At 44.2% G+C, this 17,500-nt stretch overlaps 1 protein-coding gene across 2 annotated transcripts in view; it reads left to right on the forward strand.

Annotated features, from left to right (window-relative positions):
- Ent2 (Equilibrative nucleoside transporter 2) overlaps positions 1-17,500 on the forward strand; it is a 1,314,811-nt gene that overhangs the window by 200,729 nt on the left and 1,096,582 nt on the right. The window lies entirely within an intron of this gene.

The raw sequence follows: 17,500 nt of genomic DNA on the forward strand, positions 1-17,500 counted from the left end.
GAGAAAGAGAGAAGTAGAGGGAGAAGGAAAGATAGAGATAGAGATAACAGAGGCCAAGAAAGAGAAGTGAAAGGGGCGGGCGAGAAAGAGAGGGAAAAAAAAAAATACGAAGGAAGAGGAGGAGGAGGAGGAGAAAGATGAAAAGAGATATATTTGGGGGATAATGAAAAAAGAGTAGAGAGTGGAATAAGAGCCAGGCGATAAGGAGAGCAGACTGCTGTTACACGTAATGAGAAATAAGTATACGAGATCCCATAGGCTAAGGGGAGTGCCTGGGAGTGCCTGGAGGATGTGAGACTCCCCGATCAAGGGGGAGTACAGATTTAATGAGTCCGGAGGCGGGGGGTGGGAGTAATAGGCTACCGAGGGAGTGTCGTGGAGTATTAAGGTGATATAAGCCTAGTGGAGTGTTGGTGGTATTTGCCACTCCATGGGTAAGGAGTGCCTGTTTGGTAATGAGTGATTAGGCAATTAGGGAGTACTGAAAATGAGATTGGCGAGGAATTGGAGTATTTGTGAATGATTGGGAGTGTGGAGATGGCATGTGATAGATGTTTGGGGAGTTGATAATGTCATCATGAGGGAGTAAATAGGTTATCACACTGGGCTATTTTTCCGCCAACCTCCGATTAATCGGCGGTACCGCCCACCTCCAGAACATTTGATATGCTGAAGAAAAATTATTTTCCTCCAGTGTGATAACGCCTTTATGGGGGTGTTAGTGGCGTGGGATGAGTTTCACTGAGTGAAGTTCACCCCAGGAGACGCTTAGCTGTAGCTGAAACCATGACCTTTGCCCTGTGTGTTTGCGAGCTGAGGTCGAGGCTTAGTGCACCATTGGAATAGTGGATTGTGGAAGTGGTGGTTGTGGAAGTTTATGGATTCACCCACCCACCTACAAAAAAAAAAAAAAAAAAAAAAAAAAAAATTATATATATATATATATATATATATATATATATATATATATTTGTATGACGTCAGTGGTTACACTATCTAGTATTTGTTGCAAGGTGATTGAAGGAAATATTCAATCCCTTAGATGTCCAGCCTGCACACGCACTCACGCACGCATTTTAGCTACAGAATGTCAAATCAGCTCTCCAGAGAACTCCCACGGGACCTATTGTGACGGATCTCACCGCGGTCATTTGGCCGAACGCGAAAAGACTCCTGCGTCTGCCATTGCCAACTGCAAGTCGTCATACGACCGATATATTTTTAATATATGTTCCATGCTTGTATATATACCTAAACTATGCATGAATATTGAGTGTTCATACTCAGTTCATGTGTTGTACATTATAGTAGATTAAGCAGTAGATAGTAGAGAATAGATTTTATATATAACTTTTTCCTTTGGCAACAACCACCATTTAAATCTGTATGTAAATAGCACCATTGGCATCCGCAATTTTTTCCTCGTGAAATGATTTGAGATGTTCAGTCTAGACGGAGACATTAAATAAAACAAACCACAACTTCGTTTGTCTCAACGCGTCCATACCCAATGTAGACTACAAACAATTCTACATATTTACTTATATACTTTTATTGTCCCATATATACTTCAAAGTTCTCACCAAAAGCTTATATTCAGGTTTGAGGGAAAAAAAAAAAAAATATCCCGCTGTTGAAATGTCCGAAACGGCAAAAATGACGAATTACCTGCAGGCGGGTTAACGAATTAAGAACGCCGAGAAGTTGAAGGTAATGAGTATTGGTTAATGAGTAATTAGATAACTTAGGGTCATTAACGCAATTAGACTTAAGCCATTAAAGATGAGAGGTGCTCCTCGGGTTGATAAAATCGTCTGTCGAGGAGACGCGAGTAATCTTTTGACTAGGAAGCTTAATCTTACCATCCCATTCCCCTGTAGTGGGAAGTGAAAAACCCGTGGTAGGGCAAAGACCTGTCAGTTGTGGGAAGCCTCTTTTTTAAGGCCGAGGAGAGGTAACCTGGAGGCAGTCAACAAGATGAGGTAAGCCGACCATCGGAGGGCTAAGAGGTAGTACCATTTGGATGAGAGAAGGATTATGAGGTAATATATCCCAAAATGAATGGGGAGGTAAAGAGGACAAGAGGACACTGAATGAGATCCACAGGAGGTAGTGGCGTCATAAATTTTGCCTATGACATCATATGATGACGTCATAAGCTACGTCAAAGCCGATGTCATAAAGAAGCATATGACGTCAAAATTGATCGAGATGGATAGATGAACGGGATTGAGAAGAAAGTGAATTAATATTATTTAGGAATTTTTGGCCACGCAGACTTTACAATCCCCTGAAGGTGATCAGACAATTCTATTCAGTTGAGGGGCGGACCCCAGACCTGAAGGGGATCCCGAAAGATCGAGACACCTCTTAGGACTAGAATAAGACTCTCAGCTTAATGAAATCGCATTGAGGTCAGCCAGAATAAAATCATAACATTACCTCGGATGTGGGAAGATAAATAAGGGTTTTGTAAGGATGAGAGGTTTGTGACAGAGAGAGAGAGAGAGAGAGTGGGGGAGGGGCAGACAGTGAAATAGGACATAGACAATAACATATATCCATTATCGAGAGAGAGAGAGGGGGGGAGAGAGAGAGAGAAAGAGAGAAATAAAGTGAGAGAGAGAGAGGTTCGTTAGGGAAGGGGAGCCAATTACAAGAAGGATCGAGGGTCGTTAGGCGGAGAGGCAAGGAGGAAGGGAGGGGGAGGGAGGGAGGGGAGGGACCTTGTGACAATTACGTGGAGCTTCTAGAGGTAAGTTCTCTCTCTCTCTCTCTCTCTCTCTCTCTCTCTCTCTCTCTCTCTCTCTCTCTCTCTCTCTCTCTCTCTCTCTCTCCTCTCTCTCTCTCTATTGTCTCTCCCTCCCATCTCTCTCTCAAGCCCATCAGCCAGGGGAGGGGCATTAAAGTCTGCCTAAACAGTATTATATCTTATAGATTTTGTTCAGGCTGAGAAATATCAGACTATTTCATTCACTTGTTTGATCGAGAAATAGAGACAAGAAGAGAGAAAGAGAGAGGGAGAGAGAAAAGAGAGGAGATATGAAGGAATAAAAGACTAGAAAGAGAAATGACGACTGCAAAAAATGGGTGATAGAAATGACGAGTGAGAGAGAGAGAGAAGAGATAGGGAGAAACAAATTAATGGAAAGGGAAATGACAACTAAAAAGAAGAAAAAGAAGAAAAAGAAAACGAATGACAAGGAAATGACAAGAGAGACAATGCAGACGAGGGAGAGACGGTCCCAGGAGAGGACGAGACAATAGTAGGAGTAGAGGGAAGAGAGAGAGGAGACAATGGGAGTCGAGAGAGGAGTCCCGTGGGAGGCGGCGAATCCCAAGGAAGATCAAAGGGAACGTTGTCATGAAGCTTTTTGATTGGAATTGGGTTTCTTGTAGAATTTCTGTTCCCTCGACTGAATGGATTCGACCGCTTTTGTTAACACACACACACACACACACACACACACACACACACACACACACACACACACACACACACACACACATATATATATATATATATATATGTGTGTGTGTGTGTGTTCGAGAATAGATGGAATCCGAATTTTGTACAATTTTGGATGTTTGTAACGTTCGACTGGAGACCTTTCCTAGGGTGACACACATGCCGATATATAATGATTTCCTATGTATGCCTATGTATATCCCTGAAGACGAACCCTGGACGGGGTTCGAAACGTCGGAATTAAACTCTTTCTACGAGTCCAGCGTTTACTTTCTACTATATATATATAATCTTATTTATATATCTTTATTTGTTTATTTATTTAGTTACTATTTCTTTAGTTATCATTATTTTCATTTGTTTATTTGTAATATTGGATATTGTTTATTTATTTATTTTTTGGTAATAATTTTGTTTTTATGTTTCTGTCAGTAATTTGGGGACTTGAGAATGTAATCCGATCAAGTTGAAGAACGACAAGACGTAAATGTATTTTCCCAATATTCAGAAGTCTATGAAAGACATCTCATTGTTGCTCGACCCGAAAAAAAAATATATATATATATATATATATATATATGTATATATATATATATATATATATATATATATATATATATATATATATCGAGAGTTGGTCAAGACAGTTTGGCTCGTTTCGCACGTATTGACTTTTCGCCGTGCGCCGTCCACGACACGACGTCGTGCTCTCTAATAATCATGGGTGTCTGTAGGTTCTATCTTCCCCCAAGAAAGAAAAGGAGATTCCTGTAACAGAGATTTCAACAGAAAACCCTTGGAGAAACGTTATACCTCCTTCAGAAAGTGATCATGTGTCTGTGCGAGGTGGAAACATTAAGAAAAGTCAAAATACCTCCTCCCCCCAAAAAAAAAGTCACCCGTGAGCTGGAAACCCGCTAGGAAAAAAAATATCAACCTTAAGAAAAGGATAAAATAAGAAATGAATTGATAAGTAAATGGAATTAGATAAGGAGATTCTGCCTTGCAGCTGTGAGATGGAAACCTGTTGCAAAAAGCCACGGTTCCCCCTCCCCCCCAAAGACGAGAGAGAGAAAGAGAGAGAAAGAGAAAGAGAGAGATTCCTGCATCCGTGAATGGAAACCTGTTGAGACAGACCTCATCCTCAACCTATCAGGAAGCGATCACCTTTGCCCTAAGTACTGTCAGAGTAAGTGGTCTTCCACGTCCTTCGAAGCAAGGTCGAAACCAACGCGGTACAGCGGCTATGGGGATGAACATAAGAATGGAGGAGGCTGCAAGAGACCATAAGGTCTACACTAGGCAGTTCCATGTCCCTTACCACCTGTCATCCCTATCCATAAAGTTATCTAATCTTCTAAAAAACAAACAAAAAAAAAACGAAAGTTTCAGCGCTCACTACGTGGTTATTAAGTTTATTCCATTCGTTAACTACTCTATTGGTAAACCAGTTGTTGCCTCTTTCCTTCCCTACATTTAACTGAAGACATTTTGATTCCTGTGTACGCTTATGTGTCTATATATAATTGTCTCTCTATATACCAAAAGGCAGTGTTGCCACTGTGACCTATGCCAGTTCCCACAAATGCGTGCGATTTTTTTCCACAAAATTCCCCACAAGGAAATCTGGATTTCCACATTCCCTCCCCCCATAAAAAGAAGGAATTATTATATACACAAATAAGTTCATTGCAACATATAATTTGCTCACAAAACATCCCATGTGAGCAAATTTCTCAAACACAAATTTGTGGAAAATTCCCACAAAATAGCATCGGTGCCTAAAGGCCTTTTTTCCTTTATAAGGGGGGGTTAGCCAACAAAGGCAAACATCCATTCATCATCCATTTGTTTCCCACTTATCATAGCTCCATGTGGATGAAGGCCCATCACTGTCCTCAGCCCGGATGAGAAGCAGTGCAGCTAGGCACAGCTGCATTGTATTTAGCTAACTGTAACATAAGCGGTTGGAGCTTTGCTCAAAGAGTAGCGTCTCTGTGTTTCCTTTTATCAAACTCTTTTCCCACATCATTAGATTTTAAGCTTTCGAGTTGCTTCTCTGCTCTTTAGGTGGAATGCAGACACACTTGGGTTTTGGGTGGATTTGGGTTGAGGGACCATTTGTCCACACCTGGGCGCGTTACCGCCGGACAGTTAGTGCGTTACCGGAAAATCTGGGGTACATTTCTGTCAATGCGTTACCGATTTTGATTTCCTTAGAGCGGTCCGCGTTACTGTATATGTCTATATGTATGTATGTATGTATATATATATATATATATATATATATATATATATATATATAATATATATATATATATATATATATATATATATATATATATATATATATATATACACACACACACCGCTCTAAGGAAATTAAAATCGGTAACGCATTGACGGAAATACTCCCCCAGATTTTTCGGTAACGCGCCCAGCTCTACATTTATCGTACTTCTGCTATCAGGGTCTGTTTAAATGGGACCTCAAGACCGAGACCTCTCCTGTGAGTGAGGAGATATTGAACAGATCATGATCGTGTCCGCTTTCAATCAATTTATCCAACAATGATCTAACCGAAGAATTATTAAATTTATTATTAAATTATTAAAGTATTGAATTATTTGATTATTAAATTAATTATTAAATTAAGTTAATTATGAAATTATTAAATTAGTTATTGAAATATCAAATCAATTATTAAATTATCAAATTAACCGAAGAACGCGCCTGTCTGGCGTGTCAAGCTATGATGATGATTTATCAAGCTTAGCCTTAATTCACTTATGGTGTTTCCTGAATTAAGGATATGCGTGAACGTAAGAATAAATGAATGAATAAATAAATAGATAAATAAGTAAATAGATGAATAAATTAATAAATGTATTAATAGATGCTCGTGGGCTACACGCGCTCAGTATATGTCTGGGCTGTGCCGCGTCTCTTCTTATCAACTGGGATAGGTCTGTTAACACCTGGGCAGTAGGTCTTGTATATCTTGGGTGGCTGAGAAGCGTCTCCCACCGTCCTTACACGCCCACGATCCTTCCTTCAATTCACTAAGTTCTTCCAACTATTTCTCGTTCCACGTCTGTCTCCTGTCTGTTATCCCCCGTCTCGCCCTCCCCTGTCCCCTGTCTATTTTGTCCTGTCTCCCTCTCTTCCTGTCTCCTTTTCCTGTCCTTGGTCCCTCAGTCCCCTTCGTGTTGCCCCTGTCAATTCTCCCCTCTTTCTTTCTTCCCTGTCTCTATTCTGTCCTGTCTCCCTCTCCCCCCTGTCTACTTTTCCTGTCCTCCTGTCCTTTGTCCCTCAGTCCCCTATATGTTGCCCCCTGTCCCGTATCTTGTGTCCAATTCGTCCTAATTTTATTACCTATTCTTCTTACCATTCCCTGCTCCTTCCCCGACCCCCATTCCAAGTCCTCGGTCCAAGCCCCAAGGTCCCATACTCCCCAATCCCTAAGAAAATTTAAGAAGGAAATAGGCAAGAACTGGTTTACTTATGGAGTGATTAACGAATGGAATAGACTTGTATGAGCGCTGAAACTATTGGTTGTTTTAAGAAAAGGTTAGATAACTTTATGGATGGGGATGACAGGTGGTAAGGGTCACGGAACTGCCTAGTGTAGGCCTAATGGTCTTTTGCAGTCTCCTTCATTATTATGCTCTTAACCCCTGGTATCAAGTCCCTGGTCCCTAGTCTAATGTAATTGTGATCCGCTCAGCCATTCTTTCGTGCCTTGGTCCCTGCGCCTCTGTCCCTTGTCCTTTGTCCTCTGTCTATTGCTCCTGTCCCCTGTCCTCAGTCTCCTGACTCTGTCCTCTGTCCCCTATCCCTGTCCCTTCTTCCCTTCTTTTGTTCCCCGTCTCCTGTCCCTTCTTCCCGTCCCCTGTTCTCAATCCCATGTGTCCTGTCCCCCTGTCATTTTTCCTCTGTCCCATGTCCTCTGTCTCCCCCCCACCCTGTCCCTTGTACCCTATCATCTGTCCTTTGTATTCTGTCTCCTGTCCCTGTCTTCTGTCCCCTGTCGTCTGTCTCTTGGTGTTTGTCCTTGTCCCATGTCTTCTGTCTTCTTCCTCCCTGTCCCTGTTCCATGTCTCCTGTCTTCTATCCTCTGTCTAATGTTTTCTGTCCCAGTCTCTTGGTCTCTTGTCCCCTGTCTTATGTCCCTTGTTCCTGTCTCTTCTGTCCTGGAAGCCCCCCCCCCCCTTTTTTTTTTTTTTTTTTTTACAAATTATTTTCTTTTCTTTTCTTTTCTTTTGCGGAATTCATACAGTTGCAGTTCAGGTTCTCACGAAATGGCAGCGCGCCTCGATCTTGGCTTCCGATAGCAGATCGTCAAGTCAAATTACGACCATTGGTAAAAGACTCAAATGGCATTTGCAAACGTAGTTTCCGCTCTTGGCTTCCGAAATTTCGTGAAGAGAGATTAGAAAAGAAGGAGAGAAAAAAAGAGAAGGTAGAGGAGAAGAAGAAAGCGAAGGAGGAGAAAATAAGAAGAAAAATGAGAAAAAGAAAAAGGAGGAGGAGGAGGAGGAGGAGGAGGAAAAGAAGAAGACAAAGGAGGAGGAGAAAAAGAAGAAGAAGAAACGGAAGAAGAGGAAGAATAAAGGGTTCAGTTCAGAATGAAAGTGAGCGGGTAATTTCATTCTGACGGTATTTTGGTTTTTAATTTTTCACACTCAAGAAGCTGCCGATCTTTGTGGTGTTGACCCTACGTGGCGAGAAAGAAAAAAAAAAAACTTCTGAAATAAATCTGTAAATTAAGCCGTCTTAATCCCTCAAGGAGACACTTTTAATCCCAGAAAGGCGTGGTGGGGGTGGGTGGGTGTTGAGGAGTCTTCTTGGAGTCATTCTTGTGGCACTCCAAGAACATTAAACGCTGAGCTCGATATTGCTCACGCGAGCATTTGCAAACGAAATGGATCTCTCATGACTCTTAGCACCCATCGATACCATCTTCTTTCTTGTGGCACTCTTAAGCAGGTGGATGATCCGAATTGGACGATTCTGCTTTGAAAAATAGACCTTCTGGAACTCCATCATAGAGGCTACTTTGCTCTCTCATGATGTAGGAAATGCATCAATTGTGATATGTATTGCGCTTGTATGTCCAATTGTCCTCGTTTTATGATGGAACAAAATTATGATTCTCAGAAGAAATTAAAGAATTATTTCTATAGGTAAACTTGGTAAATACACACACACACACACACACACACACACACACACACACACACACACACACACACACACACACACACACACACACAAATACACGCACACATACTGACACAAACACAAGCACCGTTCATATTCTCCTACACTTTTTGTCCTGTCGGATTTGTCCTCTTCTTTTACATCCAGCTCTCTTTCTCTCTTCTCTTTCCATTGCATTTCCCCTTATTCCTCTCCCTCCTCCCCTCCTTTCCATGGGTCTCCCCTCGTTTTCTCCCCACTCCGCGCCTTATTCTTTACTTCTGTTGCCATTCGACTTCAAAGAGCTGCACACCCGGAACTTGATTGGGCGCCCGGAGGCTGTCAGTACCTACTAGTGGTTCTTGGAGCCACCAAGTGCCTCCCAGTACTACCCAGTGCCTCCTAGTGCCTCTTTAAGTGCCACCTATTACCTCCCAGGATTTCTAGGGTCTTGACTGAACATTTGTTGCATTTTATTGGTTCTTATTGGTACTCAGTGCCTCCCAGTATTTCCCATTGCCTCCTAAGTGCCTCTTAAGTGCCACTGATTACTTCTCAGGACCCCTTAGTGGTACTCATTGCCTCCCAGTATATCTCATTACCTCTTAAGTGCTACCGATTGCCTCCCAGGACTCCTAGGGCCTTTAATTGAACCTGTGGTGCCTCTTATTGGTTCTCAGTGGTACTCAGTGCCTCCCTGTACTACCCAGTACCTCTCAGTTGCCATCGATTACCTCCCAGGACCTTAAGGACCTTGGTTGAAGATTTTGGTGCCTCTTCGTGGTTCGCTGTTGTACTCAGTGTTACGCTGCCCTATATCGGATGTGGTGATTCTTAGTGATTGTCTATGGCTCTCTTTGATTCTCAGTGACTCTCTGACTCACTGTGACTCTGATGACCTCTCAGTACCCGATTTTCTCTGTGTCTGCTGCAGCCGCTTCCGCAGCCGGCCTCTCGAATTAATTCTTAAAGAAGAAGGACATGACAACAATGGAAGCTCGTGCCAAGGGAGAGTGCCCGGGGTTGTGGGGATGGGGGGATATGTTATTGAGATTTTATTATTTTTTTTCTCTCCTTTGTTGAGTCGCAACCGTTCATGTGAAAGGTGCATTGACAGAAATGTTTTTCTCTTCTTTCGTTTATTTTTATTTATTTATTTATTTTATTTATTTATTTTTATTTTTATTTTTTATTTTTTTCTTCAGCGCTTATTTTGCAAAAACGGTTTCAGCTCTTTGGGTCTCTTGGGAGGCCGCAAGGGAGATTCATTTCTTCGTTAATTGAAGGCCCAGCAAAAGAACACAAGAAAGGAGGAGGTTGCAAAAGACCATGAGGCCTACATTAGGCAGTTCCATGTCCATTTCCTGGAACCGGTATAGGCCTTATGTTCTCTTGCAATCTCCTCCAGCAATCGGAGGACTCGAACCATCAATTCTGAGGTCACGAGTTGACTATTTTAATCACCATTTCATCGTTTCTCCTGGAAAGGATGGAACGGTCTGGATTCCATGACTGAGTCTTAAAACTGTTTTCCAGTTTATTTTCCTTCCAAGTTATCAAACAGGTCTTGTTAGGTTAGGTTAGATTAGATTAGGTTAGGTTAGATTAAGTTTTGGGAAAAAGAAATCCTGTCAGGTGAATGAAAAAAAAAAAAAAAATCTTGAAAAAAAATCCTCTTTTGATCTGTGGTGTTTTTTTCGGTAATAATAACAACAGCAACAACAATAATAATAATAGATAATAATAGTAATAATAGAAAAAAATATTAAAGTTTATAAATCTGGAAAATTCTGAATTGGTAACCGGGAAATCTATACTCAAAGAACAGATAATTAGATATGGAAGTCCTCGGATTTCTAGGAAACGGGTCTGGCACTTCTAGTTAGTGTGAGGGATCATCCACTGGTTACATAAAGATTTTTTTTTTTTTTTTTTTTTTTTTTTTTGGTAGGGGAGGAAGAGGAAGTAATAATGAATAAAGACAAGCCAGTTAGCTGGACTAGGGGAAGGGGAAGGTGCCCTCTTACCCGAATAAAATCACCTGGCGACAGACAGAATCAATGTATAAGTAGTAATATCACAAGAATAATGGTTACAAAATAGTCTATAAGAGATCAGACTTCAACGAATAAATATATTTTTGTCTTTAACCGCATTTTAAATGTTTGGAACCTGTTCGTGTTGTGAGGTCAGATACAATAGATTAGTGCTCTAGACCAGGGGTTCTCATTAGGGGTGAAATTCACCCCCAGGGGGGGGGAATTTTGGGATTTCTGGGGGTGATTTGTGACCACAGCTTACGGGGTGAGGAAAGCAATTATAGGTTTTGGGCTATCTGGCCTGTCACCTGGGCTGGATTTATACTAATTTGGGGGAAAATATATACTAATTTGGAAAAAATAAAAGGGTTTTTAGTAATATTTGCATATTATTTAGAATGCACCTTTTGAAACAGACAATCTTGGAAAGGAGGGGGGGAATGACATTCTGACAAATGGTGAAAGGGGTGAATGGGCCAAGTAAGGCTGAGAACCCCTGCTCTAGACAGTCGTTTGACGATGATCGTTGAGCCATGAACGATCATCGTTGAACGATAATCGCACCGAGGAGAACGTACCTTTAGAATAAGGATTCAATGCATTACCTGGTTGAAGGTGTAGTGGCTTTTTTGAAAAAGCGGAGATTGGCCAGAAATGGGTCTTAAATAAAAAAATAATATTTGTACCAAAGATGGAGATAAAAGAGAGAATTGAGAAGAAGAGAGAAAACAAGAGCTAATTGCTTGAATACAGTGAGGAGGAGATGGAGAGAAAGAAGGCAGATGGAGAGAGAGAGAGAGAGAGAAAGAGATTGGAAGGGACAGGTTGACATTCGAGAGGAATTGGGGACTACGTGAAGTACCTTAGTTTCAGTTTCAGGTTTCGTTTTTGAGTGTTTTCATTCTCATTCTTCTTCTTCCTCTCTCTTTTTTTTTAACCAGGAAATGCACATTATCGGTATTTTTCTTTTCTTTTCTTTGTCGTCTCTCCTCTTCCTTCCTCTCAGCTTATCACTCACCCTCATTCCCTCTATTCCCCTCCCTCCCTCTTTCCCCTTTCCCTAATTCCTTTTTCCCTCCTTCCTCCCCCTTCCCTCTCTCCTTCCTTCTCTCCTTCCCTCTTCCCTCATTCCCTCTTCCCTCATTCCCTCCCCCCTCATTCCCTCCCCCGTCCCTCTTTCCTTTTTCCCTCCTTCTCTCTCTCCTTCCCTCTTCCCTCTTCCCTCATTCCCTCCCCCTTCCCTCTCTCCTTCCGCCTTCTCTTATTCCTTTCACCTTCCCTCACTCCTTGTCCCTTCTCTCTTCACTCACTCCTTTCCTTTTCCCTCTCTCCTTCCCTCCTTCCCCCTTCCATCTTACCCCTTTCCTCTCATCTTTCCCTTTCTTCTCTCCTTTCCCCTTTCCCTTTCCCTACCTCCTTCCCTCCCTCTTCCCCCTTTCCTCGCTCCTCTCCCTTTCTTCTCTCCTTTCCCCTTTCCCTTCCTCCCTCCCCGTTCCCTCCCTCCTTCCCCCCTTCCCTGCCTCTTTCCTCCCTTCTTCCACCTTTTCTCTCTCCTTTCCCTGTCTTCTCTCCTGTTCCCTTCCCCTTTCCCTTCATCATCCTCCTCCTTCCCTCCCTCTTCTCCCCTTCCCTCCCTCTTCTCCCCTTCCCTCCCTCCTTCCTCTGGACGTCTACCATCTGGTCACTGGGACTACAACAATGACATGACTACAAGGAAGAGCACACCCTGAAATGAATTTCAGCACCGTTAGGTTAATAAACAGTGCTCTGTCCATGTATCCCTCGTTTCGTCTTCTCTCTCTGTGTCTTCTGTCTCCTCGAAATTTCTCTCCTTATTCCCCTGCTTTATCTCCTCCTGTCTCTATCCCCCATCTTTAGTCCCGTTCCTCTTCCTCCTCGCTTCTTCTTTGGGTCGTTTTTTTTTTTTTTTTTTTTTCTCTATCCATCTTCCTTCTCTCATTTTCTTCTTCCCCCTTCCCTTCTTCCCCTTTCTCTCCTCCTCCCCTCTTCCTCCTCTTCCTCCTTCCCCTCCGTCTTCCCGTAATGGAAACTTCTCGTCGAAGAAGTCTACAACAATCGCCTCCATCAAGGGGTTATCACACTGGACTATTTTTCCTCCAACCTCCGATTAATCGGCGGCACCGCCCACCTACAGAACTTTTTCCGACGTAAAATCATTATGGCAAACTATTTTGTTTTCTCAACAGTTTATATAGAATGTCGGAGGAAAGTTATTTTTCCTCCAGCATATCAAATTCCTTCTCAAAAGCTGCGGACTGCAAACCAGCTCCAGCAGTCGGAGGAAAAATAGCCCAGATTTTTTAGAAAACTTCATCTGTTTGAAACCAGACGGTTTTATTCAGTTGAAGGAAATGACTTTGCCTTAGCCGAATTGGTTCCTGACACCCCATGGCTAGGTGGGGAGGCGACCCAATATCTGCCTAGAAAACCCAGCCCTACCAAGGGTTTCTCACTTCCCACTGCTTTTTTTTTTTTTTTTACCAAAAACACTGGAGTGAAGAAGCTCACCGATGAGAGGTTTTCATGGAAATTACCTGTCCTGAGGTTAAAAAAAAATAAATAAAAGATAAAATAATGGCGACAGGTTTTCATCACTGGCACACCCAAGACGACCCCCAGGAGAACCTCCCGGGCCGAACTCCGACCCTCGCCCAGGGGAGTCTACAGGTTCTGACCCCTGAGGCGTGGGCGTAGGGTTGGGGTCTCCTCCGTGGGCGTGTGGTCGTTAGAAGGCGGTGTCCAGGGAACGGCAGGTGTCCAGGGTTCCATTAGCTATAGACCAGCTGGAACCAGACGGTTCTCTTCAGCTGAGAAAAGGGGCAGACTAGACAAAGAGTAACCACCTGGAAGACTGGATTTTTTTTTTTTTTTTTTGGCAGACGTTTTCAGGCACCGTGCCGGGTGAGTGACGTGGGGTCTCGGTCTTTAAGGGCTATTTTCACGACAGAGTCCGTCCCCTGAGATGCATAAAATCGCCTGTACTTAGCCAGAACATAACGTGTAAAGCACGTCATGACCTTGTTTAAGAAGGTCGTTGTGGAGAGGTCGAGTTGGTGAACGAGGTCAGTGGGCGTGGCTTGGGTGCAAAGATACGAAATATATATGAGGCCCGGTTGGAGATAGGGAGATAATGGCCTTCTTTTTTCTCCTCTCTTTCTATTTTCATCGCGTTTCTCCTGTTTCTCTTTACGTACCTTCACTCTTCTGTCTCTTTATCGTCCTTCTCTCAACTCGATTTCCCTTCTTGTCTCTCTCTTCTTTTCCTTCCTTCCCCTTCTTTCCCCTCACCCCTTTCCACTCCACTCTCCCTCCTCCCTACGTTCTTATCTCCCTTCATTCCTCCTCTCCTCTCCTCTCTTCCCCCTCTTTTCCATCCCTCCTTCCACCCTTCCTCCCTACCTTCCGTCCACCCTCTCTCCCTTCCTCTTTACCTCCCTTCCGTCCTTGCTGGAGTGAATGAAATCGCCAAACGAAATAAAATCTACAGAGTTGTGTTCAAGGGACCTCGTTAATCCCATCGACCTCCGCGGCTACCCAGGGCGAGATTCCCCCTCCTCCTCCCCACCTTTCCCCCTCCCCCTCTCACATTTACCCCTCCCCATCCCCACCTTTACCCCTCCCCTCTCACATATACCCCTTCCACTCCCACCCCTTCCCCCCATGCTTCCCTCTCCCCCTCCCACCTTCCTTTACCCTTTCCCCTCCCCTTCCACCTTTCCCTTCCCTCCCACCTACCCCCTCCCCTCCCAATCTTTACCCCTCCCCCTGCCACCCCCTCCCCTTCCCACGCTTCCCTCTCCCCTCCCACCTTTACCCCTCTCCCTCCCACCTTTACCCTCCCCCTCTCCCTCCCACCTTTACCCCTCTCCCTCCCACCTTTACCCCTCTCCCTCCCACTTTTACCCTCCCCCTCTCCTTTCACCTTTCCCTCCCCTCCCACTTTCCCCTCCCCTCCCCACCATCCCCCTCTCCTTCCACCCTTTCTCCTCCCCTCCCACCTTTACCCCTCCCCCTCCCACGTTTCCCTCTCCTCCTCCCACCTTTATCCTCCCCTCCCACGTTTCCCTCTCCCCCTCCCACCTTTATCCCTTCTCCTCCCCTTCCACCTTTCCCTCCCCTCCCACCTTCACCCATTCTCCCCTTCCACCTTTCCCTCCCATTTCACATTCCCCTCCCCTCCCACCTTTCCCCCTCCCCCACCCACCTTTTCCCCTCCCCTTCCCACCTTGCCACCTCCCCCTCACACCTTTACCCCTCCACTTCCCACCTTTCCCCCTCCCACCTTTCCCCCTCCCCCTCCCACCTTCCCTCCTCCCCACCCCTTCTCTTTTCCTCTCCCTTCCACCTCTCCCTCTCCCTTCTCCTTTTGCCCGTCCTAGTTCCACCTCTCCCCTCCCCCTTCCCCTCCCCCTCCCCCTTCCCCTCCCCCTTCCCCTCCCCCTCCCTCTCCCCCTCCCCCTCCCTCTCCCCCGCCACTGCCACCCCAGCGTCCAGGTTCGTATTTACGGCCGGCCGGTGAACTGGACCCGTGGGGTAAAAAAAGAGAGAGAGAGAGAAAGAGAGAGAGAGAGAGAGAGAGAGAGAGAAAGGGGGGAAGAGAAAGAGAGGAGGGGAAAGAGAAAGGAGGAGAGAGAAAGAGATAGAAAGAGAGACAGAGGGGGTGAAGAGAAAGGAGAGAGAAAGGTGAGTGACAGAGCGAGAGAGAGAGAGAGAGAGAGAGAGAGAGAGAGAGAGAGAGAGAGAGAGAGAGAGAGGGGGAAGAGAAAGAGAGAGAGGGGGGAAAGATAAAGGAGGAGAGCGAAAGAGATAGAAAGAGAGAGAGGGGGGGTTGAAGAGAAAGTAGAGAGAGAAAGGTGAGTGATAGAGCGAGAGAGAGAGAGAGAGGGTGAAGAGAAAGGAGAGAGAGAGAAAGGGGAGTGATAGGGCGAGAGAGAGGGAGAGAGAGAGAGAGAGAGGGGAGCGGGGAGCTTATGGACGTGGTAGAGCTGGGTCATATGGGTCAGGTTAAATTGGGTTGGGTTGGGTTGAGTTGGGCGAGGACGTGTTGTGGCTTAGGGAGCGGGTGTTACTTCGGGATTTCGTAGGAGCGGGGGCGGGGGAAGGGGAGTGGGGGTTGGGTCCACGGGGGAGGGGGGAGACGGGGGAGGTCATGGATGGTGTGGACAGAATGGTTTAACAGTTTGGAAGGGGCGGACTCGTAGTCGCCTCAGGCACCACAATCACCACCACCACCACTAACACCACCACCACTACCACCACTACCACCACCACCACCATCACCACCACAACCACCACCACAACCACCACCACAACCACCACCACAACCACCACCATCACCACCACAACCACCACCACCACCACTATCTTCACCACCACAACCATCACCACCACAACCATCACCACCACCACCACCACCACCACCACAACCACCACCACCACAGCCACCATCACCACCACCACCACCACCACCACCACCTCCTTGAGCCATATCAGCTTTGTGAGTTTGGATCGTTTGATAAATAAAATAAAATAAGAATCAAAACAAAAATGTAAGAAAAAAAGACAGCATGGAGGAACAAAAGCTGTCAAGGTTTTATTTATTTATTGCGTTGAGGACGAAATGTTGTAGGAAACCAATGACCAAAGTCTTATGCAAATGAACGAAAGGAATTGGAATTAGATCGAGGATGGTTCTCGATTAATTGGGTGGTAGTATTTTTTATTTATTCATTTCATTTTATTTTTTAGCACTGTGAGACAAGTAAATTTAGTAACTAAATTAATAAGATAATCAACTAAGTATAAGATTGAATAAACGAAATGTATACATTGAATGGGATAAATCAATATATAAAGATATAAAAGAATTGAATGAATGAATAGATACACGAAATAAAGAAAAAGATAAACTAAAAATCTTAGAAGAGACTTGGTTCGATTTTTCGTGGAATTTTGTCAAAGATAGGAACGCTAAGTAATGTTACCTAACCTATCGAATCTAAACCTAACATTAACCCAACCTAACCTAAACCAAACCTAACCTAACCCAACCTAACTCAAAATAAATCTAACATTAAACTAACCTAACCTAAACCAAATTAAACCTAACATAACCTAAACCAAACTAAACCTAATCTAACCTTACCCAAACTAACCTAACTAAACCTAACCTAAACAAAACCTAACCTAACCTAACCCTACCCTAACCAAACCTAAAGCTAACCTAAACCTAACCTAACCAAACCTAAAGCTAACCTAAACCTAACCTAACCTAAACCTAACCAAACCTAACCTAAATCTAACCTACCCTAATCAAACCTAAACCTAACCTAACCCAACCTAACCCAGACTAAACCTAACCTATCCTAACCAAACTAAACCTAACCTAACCAAACCTAACCTAAACCTAACCAAGCCTAAACCTAACCAAACCTAAACCTAAACCTAACCTAAACCCAACCAAAATCTAACCTAACCAAACCTAAACCTAACCTACCCTAACCTAAACCTAACCTACCCTAACCTAAACCTAACCTAAACCTAACCTAACCTAATCTAATCTAACCTAACGTAACCCATCTAAACTCCCCAGGCGTGCAGCAAAAATAAATGATTAATCATGCCTGGGGAATCTGAAGTCATTGTTTTGAAATCGATTACCTAACGCCGAATGAGGCTCCCGGCAGTTATCGAATTCTGTTTAATTACCAGTTCGTCGGTAAATTGGGGAGTAACGCTGGTGGGGCTTGCATGTCATCAGCGGGTAATC

This window comes from Oratosquilla oratoria, chromosome 31 (genome assembly GCF_046742065.1).
Source record: "Oratosquilla oratoria isolate Oo_2021 chromosome 31, ASM4674206v1, whole genome shotgun sequence".
NCBI lineage: Eukaryota > Metazoa > Arthropoda > Malacostraca > Stomatopoda > Squillidae > Oratosquilla > Oratosquilla oratoria.